Raw genomic sequence first — 17,573 nt, forward strand, 5'->3', positions numbered from 1 at the left:
AAACGACATCCCTGAGAGTGACCCAGGTATGATTTGGGAGGCACACAAGGCCGTGATCAGAGGAATTTTAATTAAACATGGAGCAATTTTGAAAAAGAAAAGGGAAAAACAGACCAGAGAATTATTAGAAGAGATCCAGGCATGAGAAACACAGCATAAAAAGACACAGACTGCGTCCGTGGGTAGGGAGCTGGGACATCTGAGGAGACAATTGTCGGAGATTTTACGGTTTAAAGCCAGGGCCATAATTCAACGAGGGAAAAGGGTAAACTACGAAACAGGAGATAAATGTGGTAGATTGTTAGCAGGGAAAATTAAAGAAAAGAATAGGTCAACTTATAAATCACAAGTAAAAGATAAAGTGGGACAGTTAAAACAAATACCTAAAGATATTGCCCAGACATTTGTGAAGTTCTATTCTATTCTTTATAATTTGTCACATGCTACTACCCCTCAGTCCACCATAGTAGAATACCTCACTTCAGCAGGTATGACTAGGTTACCCTCGCCAGCACGTCATAGCCTGGATACCCCTATCACGGTAGAAGAAGTGACAGAAACATTAAAATCAATTAAATCCAGAAAATCTCCTGGACCGGACGGCTTCAGTACAAGTTACTATAAAAGGAGAAATTATAGACACAAAAAGTGTCTACACGGTAAATGCGCTGCCAAAAAGCTAAAACTAAGCAGCCAACACCACAAAATTAGATCAATCTTGTTAAAATAGGACACAAACAAAGCAAAAGTGTGGCGCTAAAATAAAATCTAATAACAAAAGTCCATAAGGTAAAACAGCTTCAAATGATGAGATAGACCAGAGTCCACAGTATAATCCAATCCCTGAGGGAGAGGAAGGGCAATTGAATAATACAGGCTCCTGAACAGTGGAAATGGAATAAATATCCGCTTACCAGATGGTGAGACTCGAGTAGGTATATACCTATCAAGTCATGCAGGCTTGTGAGGTTACAAAGAACCTAATGTCATCCATTGAAGGGAAGAGACGTGTGCTGCACAGATCCTTGCTTCTAAGTGGAGCCGGTTACACGATGTCCATAAAGGTTCTCAGATTTGGGATGAATGATTTACCAAAGAAAAATTGAAACACACATAGCGTGATACTGCGTATGATTCAAAATTTATTATAAAAGTAAAAAAGTTACACTCACATGTGACCGGAGTATTAAAAGCGCTTGTACATAAAAACTGGCAGAAAAGGTCAGTGTCTTCTCCCGGGAGAATAAAAGTATTAAAAGCGCTTGTACATAAAAACTGGCAGAAAAGGTCAGTGTCTTCTCCCGGGAGAAGACACTGACCTTTTCTGCCAGTTTTTATGTACAAGCGCTTTTAATACTCCGGTCACATGTGAGTGTAACTTTTTTACTTTTATAATAAATTTTGAATCATACGCAGTATCACGCTATGTGTGTTTCAATTTTTCTTTGGTAAATCATTCATCCCAAATCTGAGAACCTTTATGGACATCGTGTAACCGGCTCCACTTAGAAGCAAGGATCTGTGCAGCACACGTCTCTTCCCTTCAACGGATGACATTAGGTTCTTTGTAACCTCACAAGCCTGCATGACTTGATAGGTATATACCTACTCGAGTCTCACCATCTGGTAAGCGGATATTTATTCCATTTCCACTGTTCAGGAGCCTGTATTATTCAATTGCCCTTCCTCTCCCTCAGGGATTGGATTATACTGTGGACTCTGGTCTCATCATTTGAAGCTGTTTTACCTTATGGACTTTTGTTATTAGATTTTATTTTAGCGCCACACTTTTGCTTTGTTTGTGTCCAAGTTACTATAAAGAATTCTCTGAGCTTCTAAGTAAACAAATGACAAAAGTCTTTAATGCGGTGGGTCTGACTTCCGCATTTCCCCTGGATACCTTGAGAGCACATATTACATTAATTCCAAAGGAAGGGAAGGACCCGGCGGACTGTGGAAGCTACAGACCCATCTCATTACTGAACACAGATTTAAAAATATTCACTAAAATATTAGCGACCAGAATACAATCATGGATTCCCCAAATGACTTAGATCAAGTAGAGTTCATTCCCACGAGAGAAGGAAGAGACAATACAACGAAGGTCCTTAATTTGATCAACCAGGCAAAGGAAACAAAAACACCCTGTGTATTTTTGAATACCGATGCCGAGAAGGCATTTGATAGGGTTAACTGGCGGTTCCTATTTGAAGTGTTGAAACAAGTAGGACTGGGAGAACGAATGATCAGCTGGATCAAAAGTGTTTATACGAATCCTCAGGCCGCTGTAAAAGCAAATGGGGTTCTTTCAAAACCCTTCAACATCTCAAATGGTACCCGCCAGGGCTGTCCCCTCTCACCTCTCCTCTTTGTTCTCTCCTTGGAACCATTATTGAACAGAATCCGACAAAATTTGGATATACGGGGAATTAGGGTTGGGGAGGGAACCCATAAGGTATCAGCCTACGCGGACGATCTGTTGTTCTCCGTGACACATCCACATACCTCTCTCCCTAATCTGCTGGGAGAGATTGAGAAATATGGCGCGTTATCTAACCTAAAAATAAACCAGTCCAAATCAGAGGCTATGAGTGTGTTAGTATCGCCTCTTTCCCGCAATACCATTCAATCAAATTTTGGTTTTAAATGGAGAACAATACTTAAATATTTGGGCACAAACATTCCATCAAAAGAGAAGGACATTTTTAAAATGAACTTTCCGCCAATGTATAACTCATTACGAGCCCTCCTCGACAATTGTAGTTTGGTCGTATTAACAAAATTAAAATGTCCACTCTTCCGAAAATTCTGTATCTTCTTCAGGCCTTACCAATTAGGATCCCGGTGATTTTCCTGCGCCAGATACGTAGTTTATTTATTAATTTTATTTGAGCAGGGAAACGCCCTAGGATCCAACGAGATTTGTTGACTATGCCTAAGGCCTCGTACACACGGCCGAGGAACTCGACGTGCCAAACACATCGAGTTCCTCGGCCAGTTCAGCCCTGAAGCCGCCGAGGAGCTCGGCGGGACGAGAGCTCCCATAGAACAACGAGGAAATAGAGAACATGTTCTCTATTTCCTCGCCGAGGTCCTCGTCGGCTTCCTTGGCCGAAAGTGTACACACGGTCGGGTTTCTCGGCAGAATTCAGCCAGAAACTCGGTCGGAAGCTGAATTCTGCCGAGGAAACTGGTCGTGTGTACGGGGCCTAAGAATTATGGTGGAATGGTGGTCCCTGACATATTTAAGTATTACCATGCAGTACATTTATTCAGATTAGTGGATTGGTGCAGACATATCAGATTTAAGAGATGGGTCGACATAGAACAGCAGCTGAGTACAGTTCCCCTATGTAGGGCACCCTGGTGCTACACAGCATTACCAGCCTCTCTTAAAAACCATCCTATAATCGGCACAACTCTTAAAATGACTGCGCGTATTTGCCAAAACGTGAATTTTTCTTCAATGCAATCACCTTTGTTTCCTATATAGGGGAACCCAAGTTTCAGCCCAGGCGTTGAAAGTGGGACCTTCCGGTCACTTAAAGAGAAGTGAGTCTATCAGGCCTCACACTTTATTAAATTAGAAAATTGGCCATCTATTAAAACATTAACACAAATAGGAGGTCCCTTTGAAGTTAATATTTGGCAAGCTTTGCAAATTAGCCACTTTATGAGATCGTTAGGACCTGGAAGTAATTTTCATTGTGAATTAACAATCTTTGAGTCTTACCTTAATGATTCAGAACCACTATCCTGAGGGATTTCTAAAATGTATGGTCTATTAAATAAACCTTCGGACGATCTTGAGATACCAGGTTTTAATAAATGGGAGAAGGACCTAGACAGGACTTTTACCCCACTACAACGCAAACAGATTATCTACCTGACTCTAAACTCCTCAATCTGTACACGAACCCAAGAATTAAATTACAAAGTCCTGATGCAGTGGTATTACACCCCAGTACGACCTAAAACAATTAGTACCGAAAATTCGGACAGATGTTGGAGATGTGGAGAAGAAAGCAGGACATTGATCCATATATTTTGGTTATGTAAAAAAATAAGATCCTATTGGACGATGATTTTGACAATTTTACAAAAATTTTCAGACTTAAAAATACCCAATGATCCCGCATTCTCCTTGCTTCACCTCTCCCAGATCCCAGTTCAGACTTATAGGAATTCAGTACTTTGTCATATGGTGAATGCAGCTAAAGCAGGGATCCCCTTACATTGGAGAGATACTAGGCCGCCAATGGTTTTAGATTGGATAAATAGAGTTGGAGATATAGAAGCCATGGAAGACTTAGGCCTCGTACACACGGCCGAGGAACTCGACGTGCCAAACACATCGAGTTCCTCGGCCAGTTCAGCACTGAAGCCGCCGAGGAGCTCGGCGGGGCGAGAGCTCCCATAGAACAACGAGGAAATAGAGAACATGTTCTCTATTTCCTCGCCGAGCTCCTCGTCGGCTTCCTCGGCCGAAAGTGTACACACGGCCGGGTTTCTCGGCAGAATTCAGCCAGAAACTCGGTCGGAAGCTGAATTCTGCCGAGGAAACTGGTCGTGTGTACAGGGCCTGAGTCCTCTCAGCTAAGGGTAAGAAAAGTCAATATGAAGAAACGTGGAAGAGCTGGAATCTATTTAAAAACTCAGACGAGGGGAAGAGCCTAATGGCCGAAATGGACAAATGAGGAGTAAGGGAAGCGCAGGGAAACATAATGTGAAGGATAAACTGATCTCTTTACTGGGACATATGGTTCAAAAGAGGGAGAATGGAGGGATCTATTGTTCCTCCCTTTTTTTGGGGGGGGGGGAGTTGGGATAGGGTGAACTCCTCTCTTGTCTCTCTGTGAGAGAGAGAGTGAGGATTAGAAGAGGGTTAGATTGAAAATAGGGTTGTCCTGATACCACTTTTTTTAAAACCGAGTACAAGTACCGATACTATTTTTCAAGTACTCACCACCGAATACCGATACTTTTTTTTAATGTCATGTGACAGTGGCGGTATTTTTTTAATATTTTTTTTACATTTTTTTTTTACTATTTTTTTTTACAGTGATTTTTTGTTTTTTGAGGGGGGGGGTGAATTGTAAGTGTGTTTTTTTTTATTTTTATTTATTTACATTTTATTTTTATTTATTTTTAAAAAATATTTAAGGAAAGACTGCACGGAGCACAAGGGGAGGAAAGACTGCACGGAGCACGGGGAGAAGACTTGCAACTCCCCTGCCTGCCCAGGTATCGGGTGAGGCATCGGAGCATTTCCCCCGAGTACAAGTACTTGGGGAAATGCTCGGTATCGGTACCGATACCAATACTAGTATCAGTATCGGGACATCCCTAATTGAAAAGATGTATTAAAGTGGCCTAAGGGATGGACTAGGGGGAATGTATACGGACATTCTGATAAGATAAATGTATATGTATTTGTTTTTGGTATTGTATTTGTCCTGTTCCTATTCTTATATATTTTTATGTACAATATGGAAAGAAAAATAAACATATAAAGTGAACAAAAAAAAACTGGGTTTATGATAAGAAATGCTTAAGTAAAGGATACTGTTGGTGAAAACAACATTCCAAAATGATTAGTAGATTCGTGGATAGGCAACTGAGTAAAAGCAGCAAAAGTCAAGCTTTGTTCCAGCTATTCTCTGCCTCTAGAGCATCTGTATTGGCTATTTAAAGAGGATCTGAACTGGATGAAATTAAGATTTGCTAGGTTGTAGGGAACATCCAGAAATCTTAATTTTGCCTAGGCTGTACACTGAAAGATTTAAAGGAAAATTTGTTTTTGCCTAAAATTAATGTCTGCAAGGTAGACAGACAGAATAGTGTAATGATTCTGTTAAAAAACGAGTAAATACCTATTAAATTCCTTCATCTATATCACCTCCGGCATTCTAGTTTCTGTTCTCTGATTCACTTCCTGGTTTGCATCGCTCGTTCATGTAAGAACTACATTTCCCAGTATGAATTGTGGCACACCCAGCAATTCACAACTCCTTGAAGTCTCTAACACATAGAGAGCATCCTGCCACACAGATGTAGTTCCCAGGAGGGGGTGAGCACGTTACTGACCACCGCAGTAAAGCCTCCCTTCACGGTGGTCAGTAAAATCAGACAAGCAGGAAGTGAACAGAACAGAGAAGAAATAGAGCAAAAACGAACAATGAGGAAGTGAAAAGAGGAATGTCTGCAGGTAAAGGATGCTTTAAATGTTTATTTTCTCAAATTACTCCTGATTTTGTGGTGCACTTCTTGGTAAGTGGGGTGCCTAGAAACTCCTGTGCCGTTTTTCTCCATAGTTGTATATCTGCAGTGTGAAATTGACAGCTTAGCTTCCTTTTACTGTTAAGATTGTGATATGGTGATGGCTGTCTCCACACAGATGCCCTGCAGAACAAGACATGGAAAGTCAGTAGAAGAGAGAAGATCATAAACAAGGAAATCACAGGCAATAATGGTGACCAGTTTTTTGCTTTCTATCAGCATTTTTGTTCACAGATTTTATAGTTTAGTAGTTCTTTAATATTTAGTACGAATTCAAAAAGGTTGGAAAAAACTAGAGCTTTACAGCAAACTATTGGTCTGTAAATTTAATGTGGGTTTGGGTGCTCCTGCAAACAAAAAAAATGTTTTCAAGAAAATTTGTGCTGCGAGAAATATGTTGGTTGACTTTGCTGACCTAGGAATATTAGTTGCTCTGCTGTCTCTGGCCTTTGTATTTTCAGAGTGACTGAAATAGAACAATTGTAGATTAGAAAGTCAAAGTAAAGTTGAACTCCTGATCTGCATAATAGTATTTGTCTCCCTTGATTTTTGAAGCCATTGGATTAACATTACAGCCAGTCAATACGTATGTAGAGAAAGAGGTCACCAATGACAGCATCCATATTCTTTCAGTACAAGCTTCCTTTAAAGTGAATAAGAACTTAAGATGTTATAGGAGACATTTAGAACTTTAATTGTACCTAAGCAATACTCTTTCTCCTGGAAAATAGCAGTTCACATCTTTATCTGTGATTGCAGCCTCAGACCTTGTACACACAACCGTTTTCCTCAGCAAAATCCATCAAGAAAAATGCTGGCAGAGCATTTTTGCAGAGAAAAATGGTCGTGTGTATGTTTTTCGTCGAGAAAACTGTTGTGGATCTCAACGAGAAAAAAAGAGAACTATTTTTTCTCGTCAGGAGTCTCAATTTCCTCGTCGTGTTTCTCGTCAGGCTGGTTTACGACGAGAAACGCGTTCGTGTGTATGCTTAGAAACCCGCGCATGCTCAGAATAAAGTATGAGACGGGAGCGCACCTTCAGTAAAAGTAGCTTTCATAATGGAGATAGCACATTCGTCACGCTGTAACAGACTGAAAAGCGCGAATCGTCTCTCACCAAACATTTACTTAACACGCAGTAACATGAGATTAGTAAAAGCAGCCCCAAGGGTGGCGCCAGTGGAATCAAACTTCCCCTTTATAGTGCCATCGTACATGTTGTACGTCACCGCGTTTGAGAAAGACGAGATTTTGTCTTGACAGTGTGCACGCAAAGAAAGCTTGACAAGATTCTCGACAAGCCTGACAAGGAACTTGTCGAGCAAAACGATGTTTCTTTTACGACGAGTTTCTCGGTCGTGTGTACGAGGCCTGACGTCTTCTGTGGGCCATAGCTCATTTAAAATGGTCTGTTGCAATGTGGAAAACTGTAGTCAGATGAATTTAAATTTGACATTCTTTTTGACAACTATGGGCGCCACATCTTCTGCACTAAAGAGGAGAGGGAACTTACAGCTTGTTGACAGCGCTGAGTTCAAAAGCCTGCCTCTCTGATGGTATGGCGATGCATTAGTGTGTGCAGAATGGGCAACTTGCACATCTGGAAAGACACCATCAGTGCTGAAAGATATGACCTGGTTTTAGAGCAGCATTCGCTCCCATCCAGACAACACCCTTTTCAGGGAAGCTCTTGCATATTTTAGCAGGACAATGCTAAACTGCATACTGCATCTATGACAACAGCATGGCTTCGTATTAGAAGAGTCCGGGGGCTTAACTAGTCCAGGTGCTTAAAGCGGGGGTTCCGCGGGTTTTCGTTTTTTTTTTTATCCTTCTGCCGCTCTTACCTGTTTCAAACAAACACTCGTGTCTCCCACTCTTTTAGCCCGCACCATTTCTTTTGTCCCAAAAGGATATGTTTTAAAATTCCGAGATGGACGTTTCCATCTTTACTGTGGGCACTGTGAAGCCCAGCAGCTTGTCCTTCCGGGATACGGTGAATGCTGACGTCCCAGCATTCACCGCTCTATCCCGCGCATGTGCAGTGTTGACGGCGAACACTGCACTGTTGCCAGGTATGTCACGCCCCGTCACATGACACGCGAGATATCGCGGGGTTACAGCACAGCGCGTCTCCTGGGATTCTCCTCACTCACTCCCAGGAGACATAGCGCTGGTCGGGGAAAATTGAATACACGCCCACTCCCGCGGGGAAACAATGATTGACGGTAGAGAAAATGCTAAATGCTAAGGTAAAGGCGGCGATAAAAAAAAAAAACGGATTAGGTATTATCGATGGATATTGTTTTAAATCAGCTAAACTTGAAATTTAGGGTGAACCTCCGCTTTAACTAGCCTGCCTGCAGTCCAGGCCTTACACTAATTGGCACATTTTGAAATGAAAAATGCAAAAAAGAAGACCCAAATTTTATCTTGTTTTTTTCTTAAAATGGTACAGTTTCTCAGTTTAACCATTTGATATGTTTTCTTTTTTCTATTGTGAATAAAATATGGGTTTTTGAGCTTTGCAAATCATTGTATTCTGTTTTTATGTAGAATCTACACAGCATCCCATTTTTTTGGAATTAGGGTTGTAGTATTGGGAAAAATAAACATTACTTGGTACCAGGGGAAGAGATCACATCATTTTTCACCATGATGCAAAGTATGGAGATTCAGCTACAACCATGTAATTCTGTTACATTTTTTTCACATGACACAGTTACAAAAGAGACTCTACAAACTTACAAAAGGAAGACATGCAACATGCTTTGTGCAAAATAATATAAATATGAAGCTAAACCTTTTAAAAACAAAAAGTACAACTTAAACTATCAATAAAATGTTTTAATTAAAAAAGTTAAAATATATAATGGCCCTAAATAATTGTATAATGTTTGCAAACTGCACATCTGTGTTAAAATAGTTTCAAAGCAATATATTACATCAGTGGCGGGTGGTGCTCCAAATTTTCTTTGGGGGGTGGGGTGCAAACAAACTGATAAAATATAAAAAAAACACTATTTGCTGCCACTGTGCCCATTAAATGCAGCCACTGTGCCCATTAAACGCAGCCAATGTGCCCAATAAACATAGCCAATGTTCCCATCAAATGCCGCCAGTTTGCCCCCTCAAATGCAGCCAGTTTGCCCCCTCAAATGCAGCCAGTTTGTCCCCTCAAATGCAGCCAGTTTGTGCCCCCAAGTGCAGCCAGTTTGTCCCTCCAATTGCAGCCAGTTTGTGCCCCAAATTGCCACCAGTTTGTGCCCCCAATTTCCGCCAGTTTGTGCCCCCAATTGCAGCCAGTTTGTCCCCCCAATTGCAGCCAGTTTGTGCCCCCAATTGCCGCCAGTTTGTGCCTCCAATTGCAGCCAGTTTGTGCCCCCAATTGCCACCAGTTTGTGCCCCCAAATGCAGCCAGTTTCCCCCAGCCCGGCACTTACCTTCCTCGGGTCAGCACCGTCCTCTCCGCGCTCCCTCGATGTCTTCTCCCGCCATCGATGTCGCTTCAACCAATCAGGTGACCAGTAACCAGACCCGGTGCATCTGATTGGCTGAAAGGCGGGTCAGTGTTAGGGAAGCGAGTCCCAAACACAGCACTGTTTAACCAGGGAACGCACAGCCTGTGCGCCCTCTGGTTAACCATTTGGAAGCCGATTAGAGCCCACAGGCTCTAATTGGGAAGCCTGTTCCAAAACACACCCACCGCTGTTATTCAGATGGCCGGCGCTCAACAGGGGGACGGACACCTGAATTGTGGGCGGCAGTGGCGACAATACATAGATTCATGCAATGCATGAATCTATGTATTGTTGATTAATGGGTGCAGGAGAGATGGGGCGGTGCTCCTGCGCCCACTATGGACGCATCACCACTGTATTACATACAACATATAGCCCAGCAGAACAACTGGATTAAAGAGCTAGCTTTTCATTTTAACATTTACATGGTAATCCTGTTAGTTAAAGTGGTAAACCCTTATATATACCCAGTGAAGGTACTATCCTCAGATGATACACAGAGATTAAACAAATCCTCCTACATAAATTGTACCTGTTTATCTGCAGTCTTCTCTACATCCATTCAAAGTTCTGAGTTTATAAGCTTGTCTGAGAGTTCAGAAAAAAATGGGACTGAAGTTACACTCTGCAGAGCTGAGTGAGGACAGCCACTGCTGGGCTCTGAGGAAGAAGGTATTCCTTCGAAATGCGTCAGCCAGCAGTGGCCCTTGAATATACTCTATTACCATCTGGAGTCTGTTGTCTCAAGATAGATTTTTGTCCCCTGGAGATCACCTGTATCACAAGCTTTTACTATTCGTTAGTATTTATTTTTATCTTACTTGAATAAAACAACCCAAGGATAATGCACAAGGGTGCGCTCTTTCTATTCTTTTCTCGTTTGACTGTTGGGATACCCCTATCCTTGAGGGCAGCAAGGCCTGTGACATTATCCACTACAAGCTTTAGTCCATCCGGTACACACTTGTGCGCTGGAGTGTTTGTTTTTCAGCACACAAACAGAGCTGAGGATGTCAATCAGCTGACAATCCCTACCCTGTCACCATCATTATCTTGGTATCAGGAAAAATTGTCAGAAGTGATTCTTCTGATATCAGAGGAACAAAGCAGCAGACAGAAATTACACTTAGGGGGTTAAAAAGGCAAATCCACTTTGCACTACAAGTGCAAACTAAAAGTGTAAATAGCACTTGGAAGTGTAGTCACTGTAGATTTGAGGGGGACATGCATGGAAAATAAAAAACAGCATTTTAGCTTGCACATGATTGGATGATAAAATCAGCAAAGCTTCCCCTCATTTCAGATCTACCCCTCAGATTTATAGCGACTGCACTTCCATGTGCACTTTTAGTGCAATTCAAAGTGCACATTGCACTTGTAGTGCAAAGTGGATTTGCCTTTCGTAAATTACCCCCTAATGGTTTTAATCGAGACAAGTACACACTATAGAAAGATATGTGTAACACTACCCCCGAAGGAGCTGCTGGTTTGTTTTGGGCGGCATGTTACCTCGTGTTTCTCTGATGTCTAGGGGTGTTTGGTGGAAGTTGTAGTAACGGAATGTCCACGACAGGTGTCTTTTGCTGTGCTCTTTATTACCCAGTAGGGATGAGCTTTGTATTTGAATCAAACTCATGTTCGACTCGAACATCGTATGTTCGATCGTTCGTCGAATTATGAACGTTTTGAGCCGTTCGCGCCAAATTCGAGTGGCGTTTCACGGCCCATAATTCACTGCGGCATCGCAGTGCATTGCTGGCTGATGATTGGCCAAGCATGCACTATGACCCGCATGCTTGGCCAATCACAGCTTGGTACCCCAAAGCATCAACTGTTTTTTAAATGCACTTCTACTACATTTTCCCCCTTTAAATATTTACCCTGGCAGCATTATGTGTAGATGTTAATTATTACTTCATTTTTGTACAGAAATATCTGCTATGTGACAGCCCCCCAAAATCATAAAGTGCAAAGAAATATAATAGAGTATTGGCCAGCCAGCAGTCCAATATAGCATGGGAACTATGAGCGGGCACTCCTACATCATTGCATACAGTGCAGGAAAACTGGTTGCTTCTGGTCCTGCTTTGTACATGATCACATTGGTAGGAGGGGCGGAAACAATAGTAGTTGGAGACCAGAAGAGAGGCTTCAGGGGACTGGACATCCTAACCAGAACAGGCAATGGGAAGGAATACTGCAGGACCTTGGATTTAGGTAAAAGTACCAAGTCTGCCTCACATGGCTTTATCCTTCATAGCATCTGTTTACATAAGTGCATGTCTGCTTCAGGCTCTTTTCACACTTGTATGACTCCAAAGTTGCACAACTGTGGAGTGCACCTTTGATTTAAATTTGATGCAACTTTCACACAACTTTTACACAATTTTTGAGGGTCAACATTATAGTCTATGGTCCTCAATTTGCATTAGTCAGACCAAACTAGTGCATGAACTACTTTGAAGTCGCTACCACTTTAAGTCACACATATATGAATAGTTATCATTGGAAAACATTGGGTACGACTTGCCATGCGACTTTGATGTCCAAAGTCGTATGACAAGTTGCATAAGTGTGAATGGAGTTTTATAGCGAGAACCTGTTTTTCACTGGAATAGTAACCACTTGCTTGATAGCAGACTCCACAAGGAGTCTCATCTTACCCATGCTCTTCTGCTGCTTCAATTCATAGCCCAAAAACATCTTGAACTTTTACAAAGTTGCTGCTTAGAGCTATGCAATCTCCAACTGTCCCCATGCAAGAGTACCCAAGCCTGGCAGTTTACTTTTTTGTACTTTTTCCCCAGACGGTGCGTCTGGGGAAAAAAAAACCTCTATTATACATGCTTGTTTTCCCATGTTTTTTCAGTTTGAAAACATTTTAAGTATAGAAAAAATATGCCTTTATCCTGCCAGAAAACTAGTGAGCTCCTAACTTACCCTGTATAAGTTATCTTTCTGGACTACAGAGCACCTGCCAATTATCAGAGTAGTCCAGCAGGGGAGAACATGGCCAGGACTGACAAAATTGCTTAGAAGTGCAGTGGGCACTATGTTGTCAGCTCAAACAGGAAGTTAGGAGCTCATTGGATTTCTGGCAGATGAAAAAATATTCCTTTAAAAAAAAAAATAAGAGTAAGAAAACAGGGAAATGTGCATGTTTTGCACAAATGTACTGAACATTTTTGTTGTTGTTGCTCATTTTTCCATAAACAAACTCTCTTTCAGTATAGTAAAATATTATTAACCGCTTCTGCCCGAAAGATTTTACCCCCTTCCTGATCAGAGCACTCTTTAAATTTTTTGGCACTGTGTTGCTTTAACTCACAATTTAACTGAAAATTGATACTGTACCCAAACAAAATTTGTGTCCTTCCCCCCCCCCACAAATAGAGCTTTCTTTTGGTGGTATTTGATCACCTCTGCGGTTTTAATTTTTTGTGCTATAAACAAAGAGCGACAATTAAAAAAAATATATATTGTTTACTTTTTTCTATAATAAATATCCACAATTTAAATATAAAAAAAAAAAAAATAATCAGTTTAGGTCAATATATATTCTTCTACATTCTACATTTTTGGTAAAAAAAAAATGCAATAAGCATGTATTGATTGGTTTGCACAAAAGTTATGGCATTTCTTATTTTATTTTTTACTAGTAATGGTTGATCTGCGATTTTCTATTGGGACTGCGACATTGTGGCGGACAGATCGGACACCTTTGACCCACATTTAGAAACCATTGACATTTATACAGAGACCAGAGCTATAAAAATGCATTGATTACTGTGTAAATGTCACTGGCAGGGAAGGGGTTAACACTAGTTGGCGATCAAGGGGTTAAATGTGTTTCCTAGTTAGTGTTTCTAACTGTATAGGGATAGGATCGACTGGGGGTGGAAACATATTGCATATGACATATAACAAATCTCCGTTCTGGCGCACGTGCACTCAATCGCGCCGGTGGCCACTCGCATCTGGACCCCGCTGCGCAGCGCGCGCCCCCTAGCAGCTCCTAAAGGGTACGACGTACCCATACAGGGTTTTGCCCAGCGGTGCAATTTTGACACATTATATAGACATGAGCTGGTAGGGAACCGGTTAAACTCAAAATCTAAAATGTACTATATTTCAACTTGCCAATCCTTGATTGGGATGACTGCATTTATTTTCTTTTCTTACCTGGTGATCCAGCCAATAACACACTAGTTGTCTTAAGGTATCTCGGCACTGGATGGAAGAGCGATGGAGAGACATTTGGACAGCAGCAGGGTCAATCTAAGAAGAGGGTAGTGTTTAGATTCACAAGCAGATTTAAAAATAACAGACTTAAGCCGGCCATAGATGGTTTGAATCTCGGCTGGTTCAGCAAGTACTGGCCGAGGTTCGAACCTTCTATAGGCAGGCTGATTGTACCAATTGACTTGGGTACAACCAGCATGGCTGGATCATCACCAAGTGAAAAAAAGGGAAAAGAAACCAAAAAAGTAAATGAATGCAGCTACCACATGTAACTGGTAAGCTGCAATAAAAAATTCAACATCCACAACTGATCATATTAGCTGTACTTTATATACTTTTCAAGCTTTAAAGCAGGGTTGCCCAACCCTTTGAAGGGCAAGGGCCACTGAAGTGACTTGGTAACCTGCCGTGGGCCACAATGAATGGAGCGGGCAGATGACAGGCCCATGTCCACTCTGCATATGCAGAGCAGACAGGGGCACAGCCCACTCTACTCTATTGGTCCGATCTTCCCAGATGGAAGGGGATGGATCCCTCTTCTGTTTTTTTTTGTGGATCAAGGTAGTGTGTATAAACGACCAGTCCGTTTACATCTGTGGCTCAATAGAGGTGAACGAAGGGTCCAATTGGGTCAGACTGATCGTGTCAAAGGGGCCTAAGGCTGCTTTCACACTGATGCACTGCGGTATACCCACACCGAGGGTGCAAAGTAGTGCACCTGTGGTTTTCCTGCGGTTAGCTGCACTTTGCCATAGACTTCTATTATATCCTGAAGGTGTGGTGCACTTTCTGAAGTGCACCAACCCACAGGTAATAACAGAAGTCTATGGCTCAGTGCAGGTAACCCGCAGGTGTTCTGCATTGCACCTGTGAATCAGTTTAAAAGCAGCCCAGCAACCACTGCAGAACAGATATGTCTATATATATATATATATATATATATATATATATATACACACTGATTTTAGTAATAAACTTACCTTTAATAACAGTCTTCCAATCAGGTATCGCCAGCTGTTGCTGTGACTTATGTCAACCCGTTATACCAGAGCAGGAGGTCGCGGACCACATCAGAGGGCTCTGCGGGCCACATGTGGCACCCGGGCCACTAGTTGGGCACCCCTGCTTTAAAGTAACGTGGGTACAATATCTTGGCTTTACTCTACTCTTCAAAACACCTTTGGTAAATCTTCCAGTTACATTTGCTGTCATAATTCTAAAACATCAAGGCTGTGCGGGCGTCCGCCCACACATCCACTTCATTCATTCGGTTTCCTTTGAATGAATAGACTGCAAGTACAGTCTACCATTGTGGCAGACAACAGCTTGTAGTTCTCAATGAACTGTCAGGGTGCTGGTTAAAGCGGGGGTTCACCCTAAAAACTAATTTCTAATATTAGAGCCAGCATACTAAGGACATTTACTTTCGGCAGGTAATTTTTTTTTTCTCCGTACATACCTTTATATTCTGATTTTGTCCAGGGCTTCCGCGTTCTGATGACTGTGGCACTGGGCGTTCCTATCCCTGCCTCAGGGTTCCGATGACTGCGGGACTGGGCGTTCCTATCCTTGGGGAAGATGATTGACGGCTTGTGAAACAGGTCCCCTGTCGCACAACGCGCGTCACCAGATTTCCGTAAATAGCAGAGCTGCGAGTCGGCACTATACGGCGCCTGCGCCCGCCGTGTAGAGCTGACTGCGCAGGTGCCGTGTAGTGCCGGCTCGCGGCTCGGCTATTTCCGGAAATCTGGTGATGCGCGTTGTGCGACAGGGGACCTGTTTCACAAGCCGTCAATCATCGAACCGAAGGATAGGAACGCCTAGTCCCGCAGTCATCGGAACCCGGAGGCCCTGGACAAAATCAAAATATAAAGGTTTGTACGGGGGGGGGGGGGGGGGGAATGACCTGCCGAAGGTAAATGTCCTTAGTATGCTAGATGTAATGTTAAAATTATTTTTTTTGGGTGAACCCCTGCTTTAATGCTCTTATAGTTCCTTGATCTTGCTCATCTCAAGCAACTGTCTGCCCATGGGAGATACGGGCAGAAAGCTATCCTGAGTGTCTGCAGGAGCCTGACATTGAACCTGCAATCTGTTGATCACAGGTGAAAATGCTTTACAGGCTTCTAAGAAAAATCATTAGTGCACATTCTTATATACCTCTAAAAAAAAATTGCATTTATTTTAAAGGTGAACGTATCCTATAAATGTAGGGTTCCTCCTGTGCTTCTTTGCTCACTGGCTTCCTTTCAAACTACACGCTATGAGGGTAATTTACTAAGACTGAAGCGGGCAGAATCCAGAACAGTTGTGAATGTCAACTAATTAACTTCCAGCTTTCATATCCAAAGCTCAAATGAGCAAGTTGAAGGTTAGAAGCTGATTGGTTATTATACACAGCTGTTTCAGCCTCTGTCTGCTACAGTTTTAGTAAATCCCCCCCTATGTGTTTTGGTGAACTGTAGCATGGGTGCATTGCCAACTGTTGTACTAATGTGTTGCCAAATACAGTGTCTCAGGCCCCATACACACGATAGAATTTATCCGCGAATACGGTTCAGCGGACCGTATCCGCGGATAAATCCTCTCTAAGATTTCAGAGGATTTCTATGCGATGGCGTGTACACACCATCGCATTGAAATCCGCGCTGAAATCCTCTGCCGATGACGTGTCGCGCCGTCGCCGCTATTATGACGCGGCGACGCTGTCATATAAGGAATTCCACGCATGCGTCTATTCATTACGGCGCGTGCGGGGAATCCCTTTGGACGGATGGATCCGGTAAGTCTGTACAGACGAGCGGATCCATCCGTTGGAATGGATTCCAGCAGATAGATATTCTGTGCATGTCGACAAATATTTATCTGCTGGAAATCCATTCCAGGGGAGATTTATCTGCGGATAAATATCCGTTGGCGTGTACACACCATAGGATCTATCCGCAGAAACCCATTTGATGGGATTTATCTGCGGATAGATTCTATGGTGTGTATGGGGCCTGAGTGTTGCATTAACATGCAATAAAATGCATTTTATGTTTCTGCAGTGCATATCTGTGAAGCCACGTGCTTTCTTTGGAATCAAACATGCAAATTGGAAAGACAGAACCCAAGATTTGCATACTTGTCCTATGTCAATGCTGCTAAAAGTATTGAAGCTGTTTGACTAGCATGACCTCCTGGCAACTAGCATTTTCAAAAGAGGTCAGCAGTGTTATTCTCCATGTTCTCTTATTCAGGTTTCCTTTTAGGGCTCTTTCACACGTCCGTTCCGTTCGTCCGTTTTTTGGACGTCCGTTAACGGACCGCAATGCTTCCCTATGGGCTAGCGTCCGTTAGCGGATGAGCATCCGCTAACGTCCATTAGCATCCATCTGCGTTCAGTTCCGTTTTTTTGGACGGAAGAAAACCCTATTTTTCTTCCGTCTAAAAAACGGAACGGACGAAAAACGGACGTTAACGGATGATCCGTTTATCATCTGTTCCGCTAACATCCGTTTTTCCATGTAAAAAGCCCCAAAAAAAAAAAAA

At 42.4% G+C, this 17,573-nt stretch overlaps 1 protein-coding gene across 2 annotated transcripts in view; it reads left to right on the plus strand.

The window, feature by feature from the left end:
* HMGA2 (high mobility group AT-hook 2) overlaps positions 1-17,573 on the plus strand; it is a 149,154-nt gene that overhangs the window by 19,743 nt on the left and 111,838 nt on the right. The window lies entirely within an intron of this gene.

This window comes from Rana temporaria, chromosome 3, assembly GCF_905171775.1.
Source record: "Rana temporaria chromosome 3, aRanTem1.1, whole genome shotgun sequence".
NCBI lineage: Eukaryota > Metazoa > Chordata > Amphibia > Anura > Ranidae > Rana > Rana temporaria.